Genomic DNA, 22,345 nt, shown 5'->3' with positions numbered 1-22,345 from the left:
TGGCTACTAGTAAGAAAAGCAAGAAGCAGGTCCATCATGGCTACACATATTTCATACTTTTTTATGTTGATAGTGTGTTCGCAGCAATCCCTTACGCTTGGTCTACCAGAGCACTTGCACGTGGCAGTGCTCAGCGCTGCAGTGCCTGGCACTGCCTATTTCAGTACCCCAGGGAGCCCTCAGCTCTGCACTGGGTGTCCAGAGTTCACGGCCAAACCACGGGTATTATCTGGTATCCTACGAGTAGGATTTGTCTTAGCTAGCAGCTAAGAGAAAACTGGCTGAAACAAGAAAAGTCGCAGGGAGGGATGTGGCTTCCCAGGGCTCAAAGCCCAACTATGGGTACTCGTGGCTTTGCGACCCAACAGGAATCTGCACATTATGCAGCCCCTGTTCAGAAAACATGGCTGAAAGACAAGAAGATGTCTTTCATGTCAACATTAACCCAAGATGTGAGGGATGCAGCAGGGGGTCTGGAAGAAAACAAGCCGGATCAGAACCGCACCCTCATCCAGAAGCAAGCCCAGGGTGCCATGGCTGTGACTTTACTAATGAATAAAATTGTCCAAAACCTGGCAAAGCACAGCTCCTGTGGTCACAGCTACACTCTCCAACCTTTCCAAAGACAGGGGTGCTACATCCAAACTGCCCACGGAAAATGTCCTTGGAAGACTGACTCCCTGGCTCTGTTTAGTTTGTCAGTATAGATCCAACCCAAGTGGCCAGGCATTTGCGATGAGCTAGTCCAAAATTTACCCTGTTAAAGCTAATCTGCTGCTGTGGAAATGGTTAGCTGTTGTATGGGTCAGAGAGAAGGAATGTACAGATCCTGAAGCCTGGCTGCTACAAGACTCACATGGGAGACCTGGTTTACCCTCCCTCTCTCTTTAAAGATTAAATGATTAAGACATGACTATTAAATGTGACTATTGCATACTAAATATTTATCTTGGCCAGGGCTGGGCCCCAGATCTCACCTTTTCTAGGTGGGCACTCTGACTGCTCTCACTTTGTCTTCTTAATAAAACAAAAGAGACAGGACATGGGCAATTCCATGCATTAAACATGCAAGCTCTAAATAGGGCTGCTGAATATATACACAGTACTTCTGAGGCACCTGTGAGTCTCAGGTAGGGGAATGAGAGTTTAAGTCACATAAATAAATGAGAGTGGGCATTAATAGAATTTACTACTACTGCAGTTTGTGTAATAGCATGGTTAATGAACAGTCTTGTGCCACAGTGAAGGTGAATATATTGGCATGACCTCTAAAACTTAGCTTCAGCATTTCAAGGGATTAATGTGTACTATTTATGAGTTCTTTCTCTGTGTCACATGTTTCTTTCACATCCTTATCATTGCCAACATGTAAGCAAAATACACTCACTTTCCAGTAAGAATGTTCATTCTTGCCAATATATTTTTGCATGCTTAAAAAAGCACCCATCTATGCCCAAATAACTTATTCTGGATGAAGGAAAAGCAACAAAACATCAAAGGCAAGAGTCAAGTCTCCAAGACAGAGCACTGTTTGTTTTCTCTACATGCTAAAGATTAGCGCAGTCAGACGGTGAAATGATGGCTATCACAAATGGTTTCAGACCCAGAAAATGTAAAGGTGCAGAACACAGAAAACTAATCATTTCTTAGTTTCTTAGCACACACACATACGGCACATTTGCCAATCTCTAAATTTAATTGCAGTGATTTATGGAACAAGAAGTAACTGTATGTCTTCTTTATGGTTCCCTATCCTCAATACAGATCTCTACTAGAACAGCTTTTCCCAAAGGTGACTTGCCAGTGGGATGTACAGAGCTTGTATAATAATTTATGGCTATCTGCTTCTTACTACATATGCAGTATGGTGCCAAAGCTTATGATGGGATTTGATTTGTAAGGTAATGCCTTGCTGATGAGCAGTAACACCTCAGCTGCAGCGCAAGCAAGTCACAGGGCTGTGGGCGACTCGTTGCGCAGCTGAGAAAGGATTTCCAAATAAAACCTGCCACCTCGCTGCTCAGTGGGAAGGGGAGTCCCTGCTTCTTTTTTGAAAGGGAGAAAACATCTTGTCCGATGTTTTTCTGGAGAAAGAGTGGGCATCCTCTCTACTTACCCTGTAACAGGGAGGTCAGGCTGTGGTGCCTGGGCTGGGATGTGGAGCAGGCTGAAAAGAATTTCTTTGTCCTTGCGTGTATTGCTGTGGTCTGGGTTTCCTAAGAAGGACAGGTCAAGCAATGCGCTCATACCTTCTACATGGCATTCCATACATCCATGAAACCATGTTTCAGGACCCAGTAATGGAAAAAAGTTGCAAAATCTACTCTTCCAGGGTACTGAATAGGATGAGCCTGGCCGACAGGTCTGGTTTTAGTCTCCTGTCGTGGCTGTTCATTCCCTTCACAGTTTGGGGGACCGGAGATCGAGGAGCTGGTCACAACGTCATGGAAAACAAGGAAATTTGTACCTCTCACTCCAGTGTGCTGTGGGCCTCAAATACTTTTAAGCTATAGTTCAGAAGCTTTCTGCTCTTGTGTTGCAATGTTTCCCAACAAACATTTGGCTGAACTTTCTGAGCCTATGAGTGCTCAATAACTGCTTTGTTGGAAGCTTCCTTTCCTTATCTTTAAACACAGAGTAAGGACTCCAGTTATTAAAAGAGGAGTACCTCATTGTAAGAACATAAATGACAGCAGCATCACTGTCAACACATGGTGTTTCCAACATACCACTCCTGCCACACCTTCTACCTGGTGCCCATTGCCTGGCTGATAATGTTAATGGGGCCATCCTCCTGTTAATAACACAATGCCCCCTACCACTGGCACGTTCTTGTATGCTTATTGCAACCACAATTCGGGATACTACTCTTTTCCATTTGACTTCTATAAACAAAGTGCTTGGGAAATCCTCCAAGCAAACATCTGTCATTTCACCCACTATTTTAGGGACATGTTCATCTCTGTTAAATTATAATATTGTTATTAAATCACAATTGCTTATTCCTTAATGCCAATTTAAATACCATCTTATGCTGCCTTTACCTTAAAAAAAGAATCAGTAGCAATCTTCACCACTTCTTACTCTGAGAGGTAGACTTCATTGAAAGAGCTACTCCTGCCTGTGGAAGTATTTTATTTCACGGCATGCATCTAACCTTTATTTCTCGACAGGAAAGTTCATACTACACAGAAATCTGTGAGATTTATGTTCTTATGCTTAACTTATTCAGCTGAGTGGATGTTCTAACACATTTCAAATAGGAGCTGTAGAATATAATACAACAATAATACACTGGTTTGCAGCTAGTAGGCATCTTACAAAGTCCTAATTGCTTCTGGTTTAGACTCTTTGGAAAATTGCAGATTATTACCATTCTTTATGGGCTTTCTGTTGTGACTAAAAATGAAGAAAAGTCATAAGATAAGTTTTCTAATAGAAAGCAGTAAATGTAATTTTGGGTACATTGTTACCAAGGGAATTAACTAGAAGGAATAAGTACATTCTTCTCTTCTAATGTGCTTTCTAACACACGTTCAATACATCTGAGAGGATCCAGACAAGATCCACCGAAGATATTTATGCCCTAATCTCCATTCCTTTAACCAGGGATCAGAAAATGAAATAGGAATCCACTACTTTTGTATAGTTATGGATGTGACTTATAGACCTGGGTATTTTGGGAGAAGTGTGTAGAAGTGAAGGGAAAATCCATGTCCTACGGTGTAGAATTAGACATATAAGAACTCATTCACATGGTTTTTCTTCCTGTCAGATTTCTCCAACATCAAAGGCCAAAGCCATTCCCATTCTCAGTCCCCTCCCACAAGCCCATTTTCTACAGGTGCTCCTATCTGTTACCACAGAAAGGGCAGTGCCAGTAATTTAGGCATTATGAGGACTGGCACACATAGGAGATGTGGGTAATGGCTGTTACCTTGATAGCTGTGGCAGTCAGGGCTGTCAGTGACCTGTCACTCTTAACAGCACTGCTGGATTTGAGGCTGTTCTTAGAAACAGCACTTTGGGTAGACTTTACCTTGCAAAGCCGCGTTATGGACCTTCCTTGATTAGCTGATGCCATGCAAAAGACAATTTCAGATACCTGTTCCTCAGGCATAGTTGATATTGGGACATTAATACAATGATTAAATGCAAATTCTAAGCATGAAAAAAAATTCAGATGTCATTTTTGAGTGACATTCATCCACTGTGGTATCCATGAGCAATCAGCTAGGTTTATACAGCACTCTTCTCCTGAAATTCTCTGTGAATCAGTGTGCTTATTCAGCCTGAATAATTAGAAACATCAACCTTTGTCCAGTCTATGCCAGTTGAACTCAAAATAGCACTTAAAAACACATTTCCTTAATTAAAATATTTCCTAATTAAACCCTAAATATTTGCAGGTCTTATCAGACTCCAATATAAATATTAATGAGGTGTAGCTTGTGAATGCACAGAATTTCAGAAAGCGCTTGTGACTTTCAAATTACCCAGTGCGCTCTCTGGTACGCAGTATTGATGTATTCATTTGCAGACACCCCTCCTGGGTTTGCAAAGTTATTTCTGCCACTGATAAACCTTTACAGGCTTGGACTGTATGAGCTCTGCAGCTTATGTTATATACATCTTCTTGTCTCACCTTAAGCCCATTACTACAATGCAAGGTTACTGCACTGTCTGAAGATTACTTTTCATGATCTATTCAAAGTAAAATGCAAAATCCTAAAGCCAAAAATTTCCTAGCAGATTTGACTTAAAATTAAAAACACTCAGACACTGAAAATCTTGAAGTTCTCTGAATTCATTAACTTGCCAAGTTCCTAAGGCGCTTTATACCAGTCACCTCTTTTCCTGCTGTTTCAAGGATGACAGAGGAAAATAATATCTATAACATGGAAAGCATGTTATAGACAAAAGACTTTGGTTGATGAGAAAGCCTTTCTGACTGAATTCTCTGTTTTGGTGTTGGTTTTTCTTCCCCAAGATTTGGGGAGAGAAGGGGGGAGACTGCAGTCACAATTTAGTGGATGCTGTCACCTCATCTGATATTTTTTCCACTGTCTGAAGGAAATAAAAAAAAAAAATTGTGTAATAGTGATCCTATTTGTATAAGTTTTTGATTCCAGAGGTAACCCTTTAAAGTGCTATACAGTTCACGCTTGCACTCCATGGTGTGCTGTTAGCTCATGCTTTTTGGTCACGAGGCAATTCTGTTCCCATGAAACACCACACTATGACATGCACATATTTAGATGTTGAGCATCATGTGCCACTGAAAACCTGCTTTGTACTTTTCCCAGTTGCAGAACGGGATAAATCCAACCTAGATATACAGGTTTAACAATGCGCACCATGCACAAATGGAGCTGCAGTGTGACATTAGGCACCCCATGGCAGACACCGCACTCCCCCTCTCAGCCCACCATTTCAGATGCACCCCTGCTCTGCACTGCTTTCTGGGATCCCCTCCCCATATCGCTTCCTTAACCTTGCACCCCTTTCCTGTGGGGAAGCCCCACTGAGCCTCCCTGCCCTCACAGAGAAACAATTAAATAAATTTCTGAAGAGGTCAGTTTGTTTTTATCCTTAGCTTGAAGAGATTAAAAAATGATAATTTCTAGTTAAGTTGTCCTAGCAATCCATCAACTGGGGATTTCTTTGGGATGTCAGATCACAGCAAGGTACCTGCAGTTTGATCTTTGGACATCTTGCCAAAAAAAAAGAAAGCATACAAATGGAGAGAAGTAAATGGAAATTGTTGAGATGAACGTTAGAATTAAGTATGAAAATGTCCAGTGCTCTGCTTTATTTCACTTTGCTTAGTACCCTTCCAATAAAATATTTAAATCTGTTTTAGAGAACAGGATGGAGCCAGTTATCCTGTATGGCATATGCTGGCCACAGTCAACTGTTTAACTCCGTGAGAGCAAAAATGACTTTTCGAGCAACTTAAACTGCCATGTCTACAACGTCCAACTTGTAGTAGTATGACAGTGGTATGGAAATTGTCTAAAAAAATTAAACCACCTAAAAAGTCTACCTTAAAATTCTGGGGCTCTAAAATTCTTACCAAGTTATAAAATACAAATATCAAATATAGAAGAAATTTCTTTTACAATAATCTTCCCACAGAATCTTGGCACAGACACCAAACATCTCAGAAGGAGGTAAGAAGTATGAATATTGGCCTCAGACTCACAAACCACATGCTTGTCACACGTACATTTGAGCTGCAGTAATGCTTGTTCACTTTCTGTGCCCAAAGCCAATGCGTGGTTACTTGGTCTAGTTTAGCCTCCAGTGAAAGGTTTAGCCTCCAATTACTATACATTTTCCCTGAGATGTGCACAGTGAGGAATGCAGAGGTTCAACGCATGCGCAGTAACTTCAGACCTGGAAGCTGGAAAATACAGAGTTTTTTTCCTGGCAGTGGTGTATCCCCAGGTGAAGCTCTCACAGCTCCCAGCAGCGGCTGATTGCAAAAGGCTTTTGCAAGTCCAAGGTGACTGTGACAAATATGTCACTGAGAAGGCATCTTGAGAAACTATACCTGCCAAGTCAAAAAGCATTTGCCTGTATAAAAATTCCCTCAGTGCTATCTCGGACACTCACCCAAGGTGTATCTGTGCTTGTACAACTTCATTGGAAGGAGATCTTACCTTCTTCTCTCTTGTATCTTGAAAAGCAGGACTGATCATTGCTGCCTGAATAAACACATGGAAAATTGTAAGGAGAGGCTCACAGGATCATTTCTGCTGGGAGGGACTCTGAAGGCTGTGTAGTCCAACCCTCTGCTCATAATGGGCAAACTCAGATCAAGTTGCTGAGGGGCTTGTGCAGTCGAGTTTTGACAGTCTCTGTAGGTGGAGATCCCTGCAAACTAGCTGGGCAACCTGTTCCAGTGTCTGACAACCCTCATGGTGCAAAATGCTTCTTCCTACCAAATCACCATTTCCCTTGCTGCACATTTTGCTCATTGCCTCTCTTCCCACCACCACCCACCTCCAAGCAGAGTCTAGCTCAGTCTTGTCTATAACTTCCCATCAGAAGGTTGAAGACAGCAATAAGACCTTCCCACACCTCTTCCCCTTCTCTTATTAAGACTGAACAAACCCAGGTCTCTCAGCTTCTCTGATAATCACAGATTCCCACTGGTCTAAAAACAGAAACCTGCACTGAAATAACTTGTTGGCTGCAATCAGCAGCTGGGCACAGTAACACGCTGTTCCCCGCAGCAGCAGTAATTTCTGCTCAGCACCGCCTTCCTTTAAGCAAGTTGTCACTGCAGTCAATGGATGTTTCTCCAGAGGATGGAAAGTGGAAATAATTCAGTTGAGCAAAAAACAAGCAACAAGCAAGATAAAAAGCAGGTATAAATAAAAAAGAAATATCCAGCTGTCATTGGACATAGTCCAATTCCAGCTGAGGTCTCTATCGGGTCAATGCTCAGGCCAAAGTCTGTCCAAGTGGTTACAGCTTAGAGGTATATGTCTTGTAGTGAAGCAGGGGGTGTGGGGGGTGTGTGTGGAATAAAAGCATAGCTGGGATTTGCCAGAGTAGAAAGAAGCCTCCCATACCAGGTGCATCCATAGCCCAGCTGTGAATGGTTTATCAGCGGATTCGCCGCTGCGCAGGGAAAAGTGATAAATTAGAGCACCGGCAAACACAGGGATACCTTTAGCTTTCCTGTTCAAACCCATACACACGCTTGTCAGATTTTCTGCCCTGTTTTCTTCCCCAGGCACAGCAAGGGCAAGCAGTTGAGGCAGTCAGGAATCCATCCAGTAATGGTTTCTTGGTACTCAGGCTGGGTTTGTGCTTGTACCCGTGAACACAGATGATGGCTGCTCTGTGCCCCAGCTCTGCCTGGAATCTGAGGCTGCTGGAGAAGGAAAATTAGGGGTTGGCACAGCAGCCAGTTAAACCAGTGCCTGCCCACCTCAGAAAGCCCAGGCAGGGGAAATGCAGTCATCTCTCTTTTGTTTTGCATCACTAGTAGTTGCTGCCATTAATGCAGAGAAAGCTGTGTCTGTCAGAGTATCAGTACCATTCTTCATGGGCTTATACAGCCAGCAAAGGAGGGCTTTGCCTCCTTACACAGCTGGAAGAAGCCTGCAACATGTATTTGACATTCAGGATCAAGAAACAGCGATTTTAATAGCGGCAGTAGCAATGAGAACGTTGTAATGCTAATAACCAAGCAAGTTAACTCAGTGCTACAAGCTCCCGAGTGATGCCCAGCGAGAGCATCACGAAAATCCTTCACCCTCCTGGACGCCCGTCCATGGTCCACGTCTGGCACAGCCCGTTCTCGCAGGCTGTCCCCCTCGTCCCCGGCAGTTGCTTTCTCTTGAACTTTTGTCTGCAGGGCCTCAATCTGAAACGGGAGGCATCGATTTCAGGCTTTTTTCAATTTCTAGCTAACCTTTATTCAGGACTGAATTCCTATCAAGCAATGAATAACAGAGTGAGATGATGTGTTTTGCTGACATTTGCATGAGTGAATTCCACACAGCCAGCAACAGAGTATCTGAAGACCTTAAATGTTAATGCATCCTCCAGATCTTCAAATCTGATTTTCCCCTAAAATCTGCATCACCTCCTTAATCAAACATGTAACCTTTTAGTTCTTATTTTAAACTAGATACTATAATGAATACTAGATTTAAAGAGTATAAAATGAGCAGAAAGCCCCAAGACAGTAATTCCCTTACACAGGAGAGTAAGAAATTACCTTTCACAGGAAAGATCTCTCATTACTGTGCTGCTGTGTGCAGCGTGCATCTAGATTTTATACCACAAGGAACAGTAAAGTGAACCGAGTGTATTATCATCAAGACAGAATTATCATCAAATTAGTACAGTGGGTTAACACAACCAAGAATGGCCCTGTGTCCCATCCAAGTGCAGGAACACCAGTATGTGTTTTCCAGGTATCTTCCGTACCGAATGAACATGCAGTCCTGGTCAGTGCAGGTGCTGGACTCACCCTTTGGCAGTTCTCAGATGCATCTTTTGGTGACCAGTGATGCTGATCTCTGAATGGCTGGCCAAACTAATCCTGACAGTCATCCTCTGTATTTGTTTTTTTTTCCCATCTTTCAGGCTATAAAGCAATTTAGGGAGAACTTTTCCAAAGTGCTGTAATAACGATTTTCAGTGAGGGCTGTCTAGCAAAGGACTAAGTTTTTAGGTAGGCACCCAACAAGATTTTCAAAAGTGTCTATGCTCCAAACTCTTCAAGATGTCCATGGAAGTTAGGCATCCAAGGTCCTGAGCATTTGGAAAGGGAGACTTTGGTTTCACTTAACTTTTAAACACTTCAAATAAACATATTATTTTAAACATACTTTCCTCCATTACCCCAACTCCAGTCTCTAGCCTCCAAATGGCTCCTGGGCACTCCTTGGCACAAGGTATTGGGAAATTTAGGTTTTCTAATTAGGTTCCAAAAGGGCAGCTGATGTAATCTTCAGTCACACCTTTAGCTAATTCATCCCTTCTCTTCTGCAGTTTTTCGTAACATTGCTGGCTTGAATTTCTGTATGTGAAATCTTGGCTTCGCTGTACTCAGAGACAATTTTTTTGACTTGCAGACATCAGGATTTCAGTCGGTGTATCTATTTGACACTTGACCCAATCTCAGCTGGGCTTCCCAGGTGCTATCAATGTTTTCAGCTACTGCTCCATGATCATCAGATTGGAAGAGAAGTAGGGCTAAGAGGTGTATAAATCCCCACAGTCACGTTGCTTTGAAGAATCACAAGCATACATCCCACGCCTGAGCATTACCTGTTTGAAATAGGAGAGCTGACAGTTGGAGCTGGATCACTGAGAATGACTTGCCTGTATTTCATGCCTGGCTTTCATTCAAAGAGCTGCTTTGCTAGCATTTGCAATAAAGCATTATTATTATTATTTATGTAGCCCAAGTGTTTAAGAACACCGATCATGGAGGAGGACTCTACTGTGATAAATGCTATACAAACAAAGGTAGGAAAGAGCTTAGATCTAGCCTAAGGACTTTGTAACATGGGACAAGTGATAATATAGAAATGTAGACAGTCTGGAGAATACTAAGATAAAATAAGTCAATATCGGTCAGCATATCAGACAGTGATGCTAGCACACTGGTAGTCTAAAATCCATCAAGCATTTCTGTGTGGTTCAGGACACAACAGAGAATTAAGGAGGGATTTCTAGGAGAACATGGTGTGGCTTGGTAGAGACAGAGAGCATCCCATGTCTGGAGAGTTGTGTAGGTAAAAGGAAAAAGTGTCATTTGACAATATAATAATAACAATTTAGAATTATAGAAGCTCAGGTATGGAAATCAGCTTCTTAATTCTCAGTGAGAGATGATACAGAAGTGAGGTAGGCCAGAAGGGACCTTGAACTTGTGGACAAAAATGCTGTTCTCTGTGTCCAAGAAAAAGCTACAGGAACTGGGGCACGGCCCCCTGTGCGAGAGCTGCGATTTGGTCCTGGTCCTCGCCTGGGTCCTGCCTAAGCCTGGCAGCCCCCAGCCCATGCCTAACCTCACGTCCCAACCCCCAGCCCCATGCCTCAGCCCCACCTCAGTCCTCCGCACCCTGGCAGATACAAATGGTTGGGCAACAAGGTCAAAACATGGGGTAAAATTATTTTTGCAACAGCATTTCTGCGTGCATACTGACAGAGCAAGGCTGGGGGTGCAAGAGCGAGCGGAGCACATTGCAGATGCTGAGAAAGGAGAGCAGCATTAGCCATGTGGATGGGCGGCAGCAAGCAGATTCTGATCTATTCTGCAACAAGAGCCCACAGTGCTGAAATAAAGCTGGGAGTGAAAGCCTCGGGTAAGATTTGGCTTGGAGAAGTTAGTAGGTAACAGGAGTATCTGCTGTTCATATAATAACTGAGAAAATGAATTGTGGAGGAGGATTTAGGAGGAAGGGGACAGAGGCTGGTTTTTAGCCATGTTGAGCAAAAGCTAATAATTGAACCTCCAAAGGATCAGAGAGACAAACACTGGAGATGTTCGGGCATGTGAAGGTGAGTCTAAAGTTGAGGGCTAGTGATCAGACTACCAGTAAGCTACAAAATATGATCTATGTCCAGGAAAAGTTCTTGAAAAATTAATTATATCTCTTCACTAGAAATTCAATAATTCCATTATTCCCTGGAAGTAAATTATCTTGCTGGAATTAATTTTCTGAATTGACTGCTCTTTCTTTCTGAGAATAGAAATACATGTATTTAAGCAGTTTTTATTCCAATGAAAATGCATCACCTACATCAAAATGAAGTTCTATACTCAAGTGTCTTGCTGTTACCAATTTCCATCTCAACAGTTGCTCATCTGATCCTCAACTTTTTAGTTTCCTAAATTCAGTGAGCAGAGAGGATCAAACATCTTGTGTTTGATCAATAGAATATTGCCCACTAGAAGAAAGTCAGATTACGCCTTGTTTATTAGACTTTGCTTCAAATGAAGAGCGTTTTTTAGTATTCTTAGCCTCAGTAGGTACATACTGCTGCTGACTTACTTTCCTCTGATTTCATAGAATTGTAAAATCATAGAACAGTCCAGGCTGGAAAGGACCTTGAAAGATCATCTGACCCAACATTTCATGGGAGAGGAAACCTAGATGGTATTATCTACCACCCTGTCCAATTGCATCTTGAAAACCTCCAGTGATGGGGACCCTATCACGTCCCTGGGGAGGTTGTTCCAGTCAACGATTGTTCTCACTGCAAAAAAAATTCTTTCTTATATCGCTCCCCCTGTGCAACTTGCACCTGTTGCCCCTTCTCTTCTCCATGTGGCTCCTTGTGTAGAGAGAGCCTCCATCTGCTTTGTAGCCACCTTTGAGTACTGGAATACCGTAGCTGTACTTTATAGGAAAGCAAAGAAAATAAAACTCTGCTTCTTCTATTCATCTATTTTGCAAAGTAGTAAGCTGTGGCTACTACTTTCCTCTTTCTTTTTAGGAATTTTAATATGTTTCACCTAGGCATTTTAAACTTCACTAAAAAAGTCTTTTGGAAAATCACTGTATGACTCTCAAGAGTATTTTGCTTCGCATTCTGAGGTGGGTGAATAGACATTTGAGCTGTGTATTGTTACTATTGACCAAGCATTTTACCTGGATCCATGCAGTTGCCTCAGAAGTAGCTACAGGCATTTTCTTTGAAATATTTCTTTCATATTTCTTGGTAATATCTTACTCCATTTTTTTAATTGTTAGTATCTGCCAACAGACAATCTTTGTGAAATTTCATTACTAGCATACAAAGGAGGTGTGAAATTGTCATCCCATCCTGCTCTCTCTACCTCTCAAAACACAAAGTGAATAGATAATTTACAAGTAACTATTCACAGACAGGGAGATGCCAAAATCTATCATCTCAGCTAAAAAGCAAGGTCAAAGGATAAGTCTTCTGTAAGTATTTCACCACTTGAGCATTGCAGCCACCCAAAGGCATTGCTGAAGGTGAATGCCAGGTCTCATGATGTGCATTCCCATCCAGTCACCCACAGAACAGCTGATCGAGCCCATTTCAGCTGTGTGTTCCTGCTTTATGTCTATGCATGCTGATCACAAAGTAAATATGTGATGAGTAACAGGAAGGCTGTCTGCTGCCACTGCTCAGCTAAGCTGATTACTATGGGAGCAGTGCTGGGTACTGCTGATGCCGACAGGCTAAGACAAACAAGAAGCCTATCATTCAGTTGAATCAAGTCTGCTCTGCAGATGGCCATATATATTTTTACAACTTATCAGAAAGATCAGAGATCATTTGCAAACTGGCATAGCTCTGGGAATGGCAAACACATGATGAGGATATGGGTGGTTATACAGGTAAGTGGGTATTTAAGACATCACTCTGCATTAAATCATCAAACACTCAGTGAAATCATTTAGAAAATATGTAACCGTTTCACTGAATGTATGTGTGGGTGTTCATAAATAAATCATAAAGTTACAGAAAGATTAATTTTGGAAGGAACTTCTTGAGGTGAACAAGTCCAGCCACCTGCTTAGAGCAGGGCCAACTTCAAAGTTACGTCAGGCTGCTCAGGGCCTTGTCCAAGTGAAGTATGCAAATCTTCAGGGATGGAGATGACACAATCCTTCTGTGTAATATGTTCCAGTGCTAAGCCATTGTAAACACTTTCCTCCTTATACCCGAGCAGGGTTTTCTCTTGCTGCCACCTGTGACTGTTACCTCTTGAGCATGCACCACCATCTTTCCCCTTCAAGAGGTAGAAGACTGCAACCAGTTGCCCCTCTCAGCCTGCTCTTTTCCAGGCTACACACAGGCTTTTCCCTTTCCCTCAGCCTCTTCTCACACACATCACATGCTCCAGTTCCCAACCAGCCTGCTGCAGGGCTCCATCCAGTCTGATGATGTACAGATACTGCATAGAAAGGCAGTCTGGCGAGGACAACTTGGTTTCCAGCCGCTGGAAAATGAAGCCCCCCCTTGTTGTTTGTGGTCAGCAGTATGGTCGTGTTGATGCCTTTTTCTTTGCCCAACTGCCTGGAGAAAGGTGAGGTGCTGGGTTGGGTTTGTGGCTAGAGTGGTCGGAGGTCTGCAGCGACGAGCTCGCATTTGGCACCCACGGTGTTCGCGTTCACTCTGCAGCCATCACAGGACCCCTGTGAAAAGCATGTCGCTCGTTCCCGAAGGGTGTCCTAATCAGAGTGTGTGCTCAGCACAGCATCCAAACTACTGGGGATTTCACAGAGTCTATCATTACTCAACACAACAGGTGGCTGATTTGAGACAGCCTAAAGTCTATCTGATGAGACATAACGTCCCATTTCAGCTAAAGATAAATCTGCTGCTGTTAATACCAATTTCTTACCTCCTCAGGGGAGTGTAAAGTGAATCCAATTATGTTTCCTATATGGCCCAGCTGTCGTGACACAGGGTGACTCCTGGTCCAGGCATTTATTTAGGATTTGTAGTTTTCTGAGGAGGGGGTAAAAGGGAAAACTATTAACTGCTGGTAGAAGAACATACAGAGTGCCATAATATTATGAACATATTTCAGGTCTTTGTACAAACCAGAGAGGGATTTTTTTTCCTTCGCTAATCTGAATTTAAGTATTAAAGCAGACTGATGACAATATGCATCCATCTGCCAGACCTATTCTCAATATAAACTCCCTCCACACAGAGTTAACACAGGAATTAACTCGTGGCGAGATCCAGCTCTGACCTTTGGTATATCATGGATATAGAAAAGCTTAAAAATTTCCTGACATGTCATCTTTGGCTATTTTTCAAGGCTTGCTGTGCTTCTCTGCAACTCCTGGCAAATATGCCACTTTTCTGTATCCTGAGAGTGAACTGAGTGATAATTGCCATTCAGCTGGAGAAGGTGATCCTTCATGGGCTAGTCCAGTCTCTGTACTTGGCACCCACCTCACAGATGGCACCCATCCCATCCGTCTTCGGATGGGATAAAGCATGTCCTGGAAGTTGCTGCAGAGCACAGAGGAAGGCACCCAGAGTAACTAGGGTAGACAGAGGGGAGTGGATCAGCTACCTACATCTAAGCATCTAATTCAGGCACTCTGGTGCATCCGAGACATCTCTGCTAGTCTAGCAGATATGGCACAGGACCTACAGGGTGCCTGTGATCTCCTGGAGCAGCAGCCAGAGGCCAGTCAGGACATACTACAGCATCTCAGGTGGCACTGGACACCTTTGCGTCGGCAGCTGAATCTCATCCTGGGTGGCACACAGCTCTCAGACTGCAGCATTTACACAGATGTCACATGTGAGCGGGCACCAACAGCGGTACATACAGGCACTCGACACCTCCTCGGGTCTTCCCAGACTGAGCCCTGGGTGACCAACGTTCAGGCAGCTGAAGGCAGGCGAGGGGAACCTCATGCTCTGTTGGCACTGACCATTCCATGTAGATGTCAGGCCTGATCCAGCATCTCACCGACCACCTACAGCCCCTTCCAGGAGGCAAGCAGCCACTGCCTCCTGCACCGGGACCTGGAAGAGCGTGTTACCCAGAAGTCAGTGTTTGCATCTCTGTGCCAGTGGACATTTGTCAGAGATGCCAGAAAAGTTCAGGCTTGTGCAAAATGAATCTCAGTCGAAAGCCAGAGAGAAGAAAAACAGTCATTGCCGCTGGTATGGATTGTCTGTGACTCCTGATCCTCATAGATAGCTTCAAAACCTGACGCTGCCTGAACACATCTGCCCTGTTGCCAATATTGAATTGACAGTTCTTGACCTTCTTTAATCCTTTAGGTTTAACTTTATTTACACTTCATTTAAATTTAATGGCTTCAGGTAACCATGGGCAGTCATGCCTTACTCTCTTTACAGTTTTTGTTACGTGCAAGGACTCTCTGTCTCCCACTGTCACCAGCCTTCCAGTCCCAAAGGCTCCTCAGAAGGATCACGAGTTTTGACTTCAGTCAGAGCCACTCATTGTAGCCACAGTCTGGAAAAACACAAAGTAGCTCCAACCAATTTAGCTTGCATGAATGTGCGTTTGTTTTTTTAATGGACTCTCAAGCTTGACTACTCATCCTTCTCATTGACTACACATGAATAATACATCTCGTTGAACTAGGTGAGACAAATTCCCAGCTGCATTGAGTCATCATCTACCTGCTTCATGCCTGTGGAGTACAAAACATGCCCATCTATTTTTAACTATTAAAAACCAGGAATGATAAATATATTCATGCAGAGACTCATGATTCATTTGCCATGACTGCCTATATTAATGGGAAGGGGCTGCAACTACTAAATAAAGTATTGTTGGGTGAGAGGGAAGTCAATGCCAAAACTGTCTTGTATTGATCGCGCATTAAATACTGCTACTAGGCCTTTAATTCTTCAGCATGTAAAAGCTGGTGTGCAGAGTCTCCAGCCTGAGCCTTCCTGGGATGGCAGAGCCTTCAGCAGCATCAGTGTCCAGCGCCTGGGAAGGAATCCCTTGTGCCACTCTCCAGGCATATCTGATTTGGGGTATTCTGAATATTCCATATTGTATACCACATGGTATATGTGTTTATATATGCTATACTGGTATATATTGGTATATTCAGCCACTGTGTGTGGATCCACATATTTCCATGGCAGAGACAGGGTATTGAAGGGAGCCCAGGAGGAATAATAGAAAACAATCTCCCCGACAGACAGAAAAGGGTGATGCAGTACCTCTGTCCTTTCAGGAATACACTGGGAGGTATGATGGAAATCCAGAAATCACCTATCTTTCCGGTTCCTCTGCAGCTTTTGGTTTGTTTTCCTTTGTTACAGATCAACAAGGGTCTTTTCAGGACAAGAAGGCCCTTGCCTTTATAAGTCTTCTGCACTTTTCCATTACTTTTCTGGATTGCTAGCATTAGGTTCATACTATATTTCATTTGTCAGTAGATGGGCTGGAGACAGTAGAAGTATTGTAAAATCCTCTGATTTATCCCAGGGGACGCTCTTCCAGTGCAGCAACTACAAAAAATACCAGCAAAGCTGCCATCACAGGGCCTCCTTCCAAACCCTGCCATAAGTTGGGGCTGGAGCCTCTAACATGTTAGAGAAAAGGTATAACAGCTCACAGGACCCTGGGGATTGCCAAAACAACACCAAAAGAAAAGATATAGACCTTAAAGGGTAGGTCAAATCTGGCTACAAGCTCGCTCTTTTTGCCATATTTGTGAACTGCAAGTTCTGTGCTGCGTATCTTAGAGGAAAACAAAAAATAACATAAATAAAGGATTACAATGATGGAGGAGGAATAAACAAGAGGAATGAATGAATTCTTGAGCAAAATGTTTCCCATCAGGGTGCGATGAGACCCTGCAGTGGGCACAAACACCTGCACGGCATTCAGCTCTCCCATGTCCGAGGAGGACTTTCTACTGGAATAACAGCAAAGGAGAGGAAAACCATGATTGTTTCATTAAAAGCAGGAAGATGCCTTCATTGTAAATAGTTTCCATTTCACAGCACTGCTGCAAACAGCAGGGGCGGCTACGTGAGAACCCACGATCTGGGCTGCCCTGCCGCGGGAGCGCAGCAGGCATGGGCGCGATGGCAGAGGCAGGGTGAGCCGTGCCGTGCCTCAGACTGGTGTGCTTGACAGCCATGCTCTCCCGGCACTGTACAGCTGCTCCTGACGATACTAATTTATATCAGTATCCCATTTGCTAGCCAGCATCGCTGCTTCACTAGCAGGATCCCCCCACCAAGAGGCAGTACCGGGGAAGAGTGGTTGCACGCAAGGAAGGACGGTTTGCCAAGCAGAACAGCAGAGACATTTTCCAGACGGCTGCGCTGCTAGCAGATCCGCAAGTTGAAGGCCTAACTACCTTAATATTACTGCAAAACAAACATTTCCAGGTTATCAGTAAGTGAGGAGGTGAAACCTGTCAGCGTATCGGCCTACATCCCCTGTGGGTGTCCACTTTGGCTTTCTGCTTCCCTCTTCACCTGTGTGCTGTTGACTCTCAAGTGGCCACCAAGTCAAACAGACAGCGGACAGTTTGCAGGGGGTCCTTTCCACCTACCCTTTGTACCAACCTATCTCCACCTTCTCGAAAGATACTTCGTGTTAGAAATCACAGAGGTTGTTAGACGCATTTGTGTGAATTTTATGGATACCATTATTCATTCACTCCAAGCTTGGAGTCCCTTTTCTATAGCTAAATGCAAGCGATCATTATTTGCACAGGCTCTGCCAGTTATCTAGCAGGAGAGAGGTCTTTCATCTTCGAGGATCTCATTTTGTTGTACCATCAAAGGTATTTCAACTTCAAATTAAGGACATCCATTACTATCTAACTCAAGTAATGTAGGTTCAGGAAAGCTTTTCCAAGGAAAATAAATTGACTGCTTTATGTACTGTGTTGCCACACAAGAGGATTCACCCAATGTTAACATGCCTCTAAAAGCTCTGAATCTATCTATCTGATCTATCTGAATCTAGTTTTACAAATAGAATAACGTTGTTTGGTATTACGCTTGCAGGCAATTTTCTTAGTATTGCTGGTGGTATAATATGTGTGGTGCTAGGAAGTTCTGGCTCTGCAAGAGCCTAAATTTCAGCATAAATTAATATGATTTCTATAATAACAGCTAACGAGATCTGACAAAGCAAAACCAAAATGCACAGGGAAAGACAGATTACAGGAGAAAGTATGTCTGAAATAAACTTCAGTATGACATAGTCATACTTACTCAGACTTTCAGCAGACTAAATTTGTGCAGCATTGTTTGTTCCAGTGGCTAAACTGCTGTACTGGGCATAGCTGACACAAAACTAGTCCAGCTATCTGTACACTGTACTGCAATGTGAAAGACAGATGGATCCAAAGGCAAAAGTTCACTTAGATAAAATTAAATTGAATTTATGGAGACCCCAGTTGAAAAAGTATTCATAGGATAAAAGATTGTAAAAAAACCCTCAGAGTTTGTGAGAAAGGGGAGTGGTGCAAAGCCTATTTTTCTGATGCTATGGAACATATGTATGCAATCTATGGAAATTAGGCGTTTGGGTTAAAAGGGGAAGAGTTTGTCACTGGTGTGGAATTCCCCAGGGTGCACCCACCTCCCCAGTTAGGTTGCAAATCACCCAAGTTTCACATTTGTCTGAAGCCATTGCCCAAAGACTGCTGAATTTTCCTGCTGTGTACTATTCAAGGAAATACTCCACTTTGGACAAGATGTTAACAGGTTGGTTAACTCCATCGTTTGAAGCTCACTGAGTCTATTGGTCCTTATTGGAGTTGTTCTTCACAGAAGGCATGATTTTGCTCTGGAGATTAAATTATGAACCACTGAGTTTAAAGACACTCATCATTAAATAATCATTAATTTCTTTATCTGGGTGAGGCTTTGAGGAGAAAAAGAAAAACTACAGAGAGGAGAAATAAAGTCCCAGTGCTAGCCAGTAGCTTGCTCAGAGCTCAGCAATGAAGCCCAAGTCTTTCCCTTGTACTGTCACTAGACCAGCCAGTCTCTACACCCTCAGGTGTATGCATACACTATAGTAAATATTGTCATTAAAAGGTGGCCAAGGAAAATATATGATTTCTGCCCCCTTTTGAGAGAAAATATCACAAGTGATAAAATGCACTTTTGATTATTGCAGCAAGCACTTTTTAGGCCTATTAAAAAAAAAAAAAAAAAAGAGAAGCAAGAAGTCTTTTTGAGGCTTCTTTGAAATTGCAAATATTTTCCTAATTTCCTCCATTTTTTCTTGCAGAATAGTAATGTGAGAGTTCCTAGCTCTGGCTGTCACAAGAACAGAATAATAAAGGGTCTTCTTTGCTTTTAAATCAGCAGATAATTATTTTGGCAGTGCACTACATGTTATGGTACAAGCAATGAATATTTCTAAAGCTATCCAGTGTTTTAGGGGAAGAAGAGGTAAACCACTGGTGTCCGTTTGGTGCTGCAACATCACCTATCTGGAAGAGTCACACGAAGAAAGCTGAGTATTTGCCCTAGTGAATGAGGACAGAAGCTCAGGTCACCTGGGTCCTAGCCCAGGCTGTGCCACAGAGTGACTCCTCGCTCACCCCGTCCTGCCCTTTGCCTCCCACCGTCTCTCTTACGTTCACCTCCAGTGGGAACCAACTCTAACGCATCAGTACAATGTTCAGCAAAATCAATCTTTCAGCCCCAAGGACCCAGAGCTGTTGTCTTATTACAAAAGCACAACATCACATCTCAATGCTGAGGCACATCTCCATGCCTGCAGCCACCTGCCCCGACAGCCCTCGGGACCAGAGACCTGCAGAGGGGTGCCTGGCTCGTTGCACCCTTCTGCAGCCCCCTGACGGGCACAAACTTGGGCTGGTGGGTCTGTTTCCTTTCCTCCTTCTGTACAGGAACCAGTAAGCCTCTATGCCCAGGAAGGCATTATCATATAAGATTTTAGGATCTACTCATCAGTGCTGGAGGATCGAGGAACTCCTGTTCCCACACAGCTTTGTGACCTCTGATTCGGACGCAGCAGAAATGCAGACACTGCTTTCACCAGTTCAGAAAACCCCACGTGCAGCCAGAAACCTTTGTACTGGAGGGCATCCTTTATACCTGGCGTGCTAGAAGCTCAGTGCTAGACTCAGTTAAGCAGTCTTAAAATCCCCTGTCAGTGCTAGGAATTCGGAGCAGCTGGATATGCTGTTTAATTGCAGTTATCCAGGGAAGCAGCACACCTCTGTGGGTGCATCTTTCTCCTTAAGAAGCCGAGGAACCAAACATTGTTTATGGACACCTCAGCATTTTTGATAAACATGGTTTGAGAATAGTCAGCCTAATTTATGACATTTCCACAGCTGCCTTATGAGGAGGCTGTGGATCCATATCTGCATTCATCTTGAAGTAAAGACGCCTTTATCTCCATCCCTTGTTAGCCTCAGGAGTAATGCCACTGAAGTCAATCGAATTGCAATTGCATAAAGCTAGCATAAGCAAAACCAAGCGCAGAATGCAAAACAGCATGACTCACTAGCTGAGGGAGCAGGTGGATGTGCCAGGTGTAAAAACTAATAAGGGACGAAGTACAACACAGAAGATACCCAAACCGGTTTGGGTGGCGGGAGCAGCTTCCTCGAGCAGAGCAAATTGGCCAGAAGGGAGCCCTGCGCTTCGCCGGCTGGGCTGTGGCTGGTGCTGGGTGACCTCGATGGGAGCGGGAGCGGGCTGGGCGATCCCTGCACGGGCAGCTGCCATGGATGTGCCACAGCACATTCCCAGGAAAGTGTAAGGGGAAGTGAAGTAAGCTTCCCTCCAAGCTGGGATTCAGGACTTGGCTTTTTTTTTCAGTTTTATAAATGTATCCAGAATGAATAAGACAAAGCACATCCCAGTCTTTAGGGCATCTGTTTTAAAGTGTCTGCCAGAGTTTCTTCTGACCTAGAAAGTGCAAAAGAATAAAATAGGACTAACAGTCCCCACTGCACAAGACTGTTGTCAGGTTGAAAGTATCTATGTTCTCAGGCATTCAGATGAGGATAATAATATATGAAGTAAGAGAAACAGGGAGAGAACACAGCTTCTCACATCTTTCACTATACGAAGCTCTGACATTTTCCACTTCATTTTTAATTATCCGTTTTTCAAATATTTATGTTTACCTTTAATGCCAGATCTGGATTTTGGAACAGCTCATTTTCAAATGACCCTGAAATTACCTCATAAAATAAATAGTGATGTAATATAAATTCTGCATCTCCCTGAAAGTTTTTATAATTTCAGGGAAAAAAACCCATGTTTTCTTGAAAAATGTAATATTTGTTTGCTTTTGGAAGGCAGAAATCCTCTCTGCTTATTAAGGGACCTTACAGAAACACTTCAACAGTGCACGTGCTCCAGTGATGGATTATGCCGCGACACCACGGCATTATCAGTTCCATGGCATTCTGATAATGGATTAGTACTGTAAGTCCCTGGTGCTTAAGTGCAGATTTTCCTTTATGAAAATGAAGGTGTGATATATTGCTCTTAAATACAGTACTCAGAAGGATGTGCTGGTTAACAATTGAAAGTATGGGAGGAAGAAAGCCCCTCGCACTGTGCTAATATTTTCTGATATATGTTTAAAGCAAGTTCCTATTTTTAGCAAGCCCCTGGAACTGCCAGTTTCCGTGAAGATATAATAATCATATAACAGACCCAAGTCAGGGAAGAAAACATGTTATTGCTCTTACCTGGCATTGTTCATATATTTTACAGCAAAGTAAGGAGTTAAAATAAAGGACCATTACATGTCCATATATGAAAACAAAATCCATTGATTTACATACAATCAGTTCATGATCAGTACACCCAGACTGTATGTTTAACAAAAAACACGGTAGGCAACAAGAGAAAATGACTGCCATGACTTTGTGGTTGCCCACACTGAATGGCTGCCTTTTACCTGCCCGAAGTGCTGGGATATGACAGCTTCAGCAGCATCACCTTATCCTGCTACCAGCTTCTTGCCTGTGCCAGCAAACCTCCTCTCTGCATTGTTCGATTGCTGACTGGAGACTTTTAGTTTCCGAGCCTTTCATCTCTAGGCAGACTTCAGCAGCTAAGTTTTCTGCTGGGTTCATTTGCATTAAAGGCTAAAATCCACCAGCTGTTACACAGTAAAATGGTCAGTGGGACAATGCAACTAACTTTGTTGAACTGTTTTCATAGGAGGCTTCCCCTTGAAGAGTTAGCACAGTAAAAATATCAAGGAGACCGATCAGCTGCCCAGTGGGTTGTTTTAATGGCTAAGACACACAAAGAGTAGCTGGGAAATTATCTCATCCTGAAATAACCTGTATTGGACTACATGCTGATCTCATGCTGCTGAGGAATATCCTGAGGAATAGCA

The sequence above is a fragment of the Aquila chrysaetos genome, chromosome 23 (assembly GCF_900496995.4).
Source record: "Aquila chrysaetos chrysaetos chromosome 23, bAquChr1.4, whole genome shotgun sequence".
Classification (NCBI taxonomy): Eukaryota; Metazoa; Chordata; class Aves; order Accipitriformes; family Accipitridae; genus Aquila; species Aquila chrysaetos.
Note: the sequence above shows the minus strand (reverse complement) of the source record.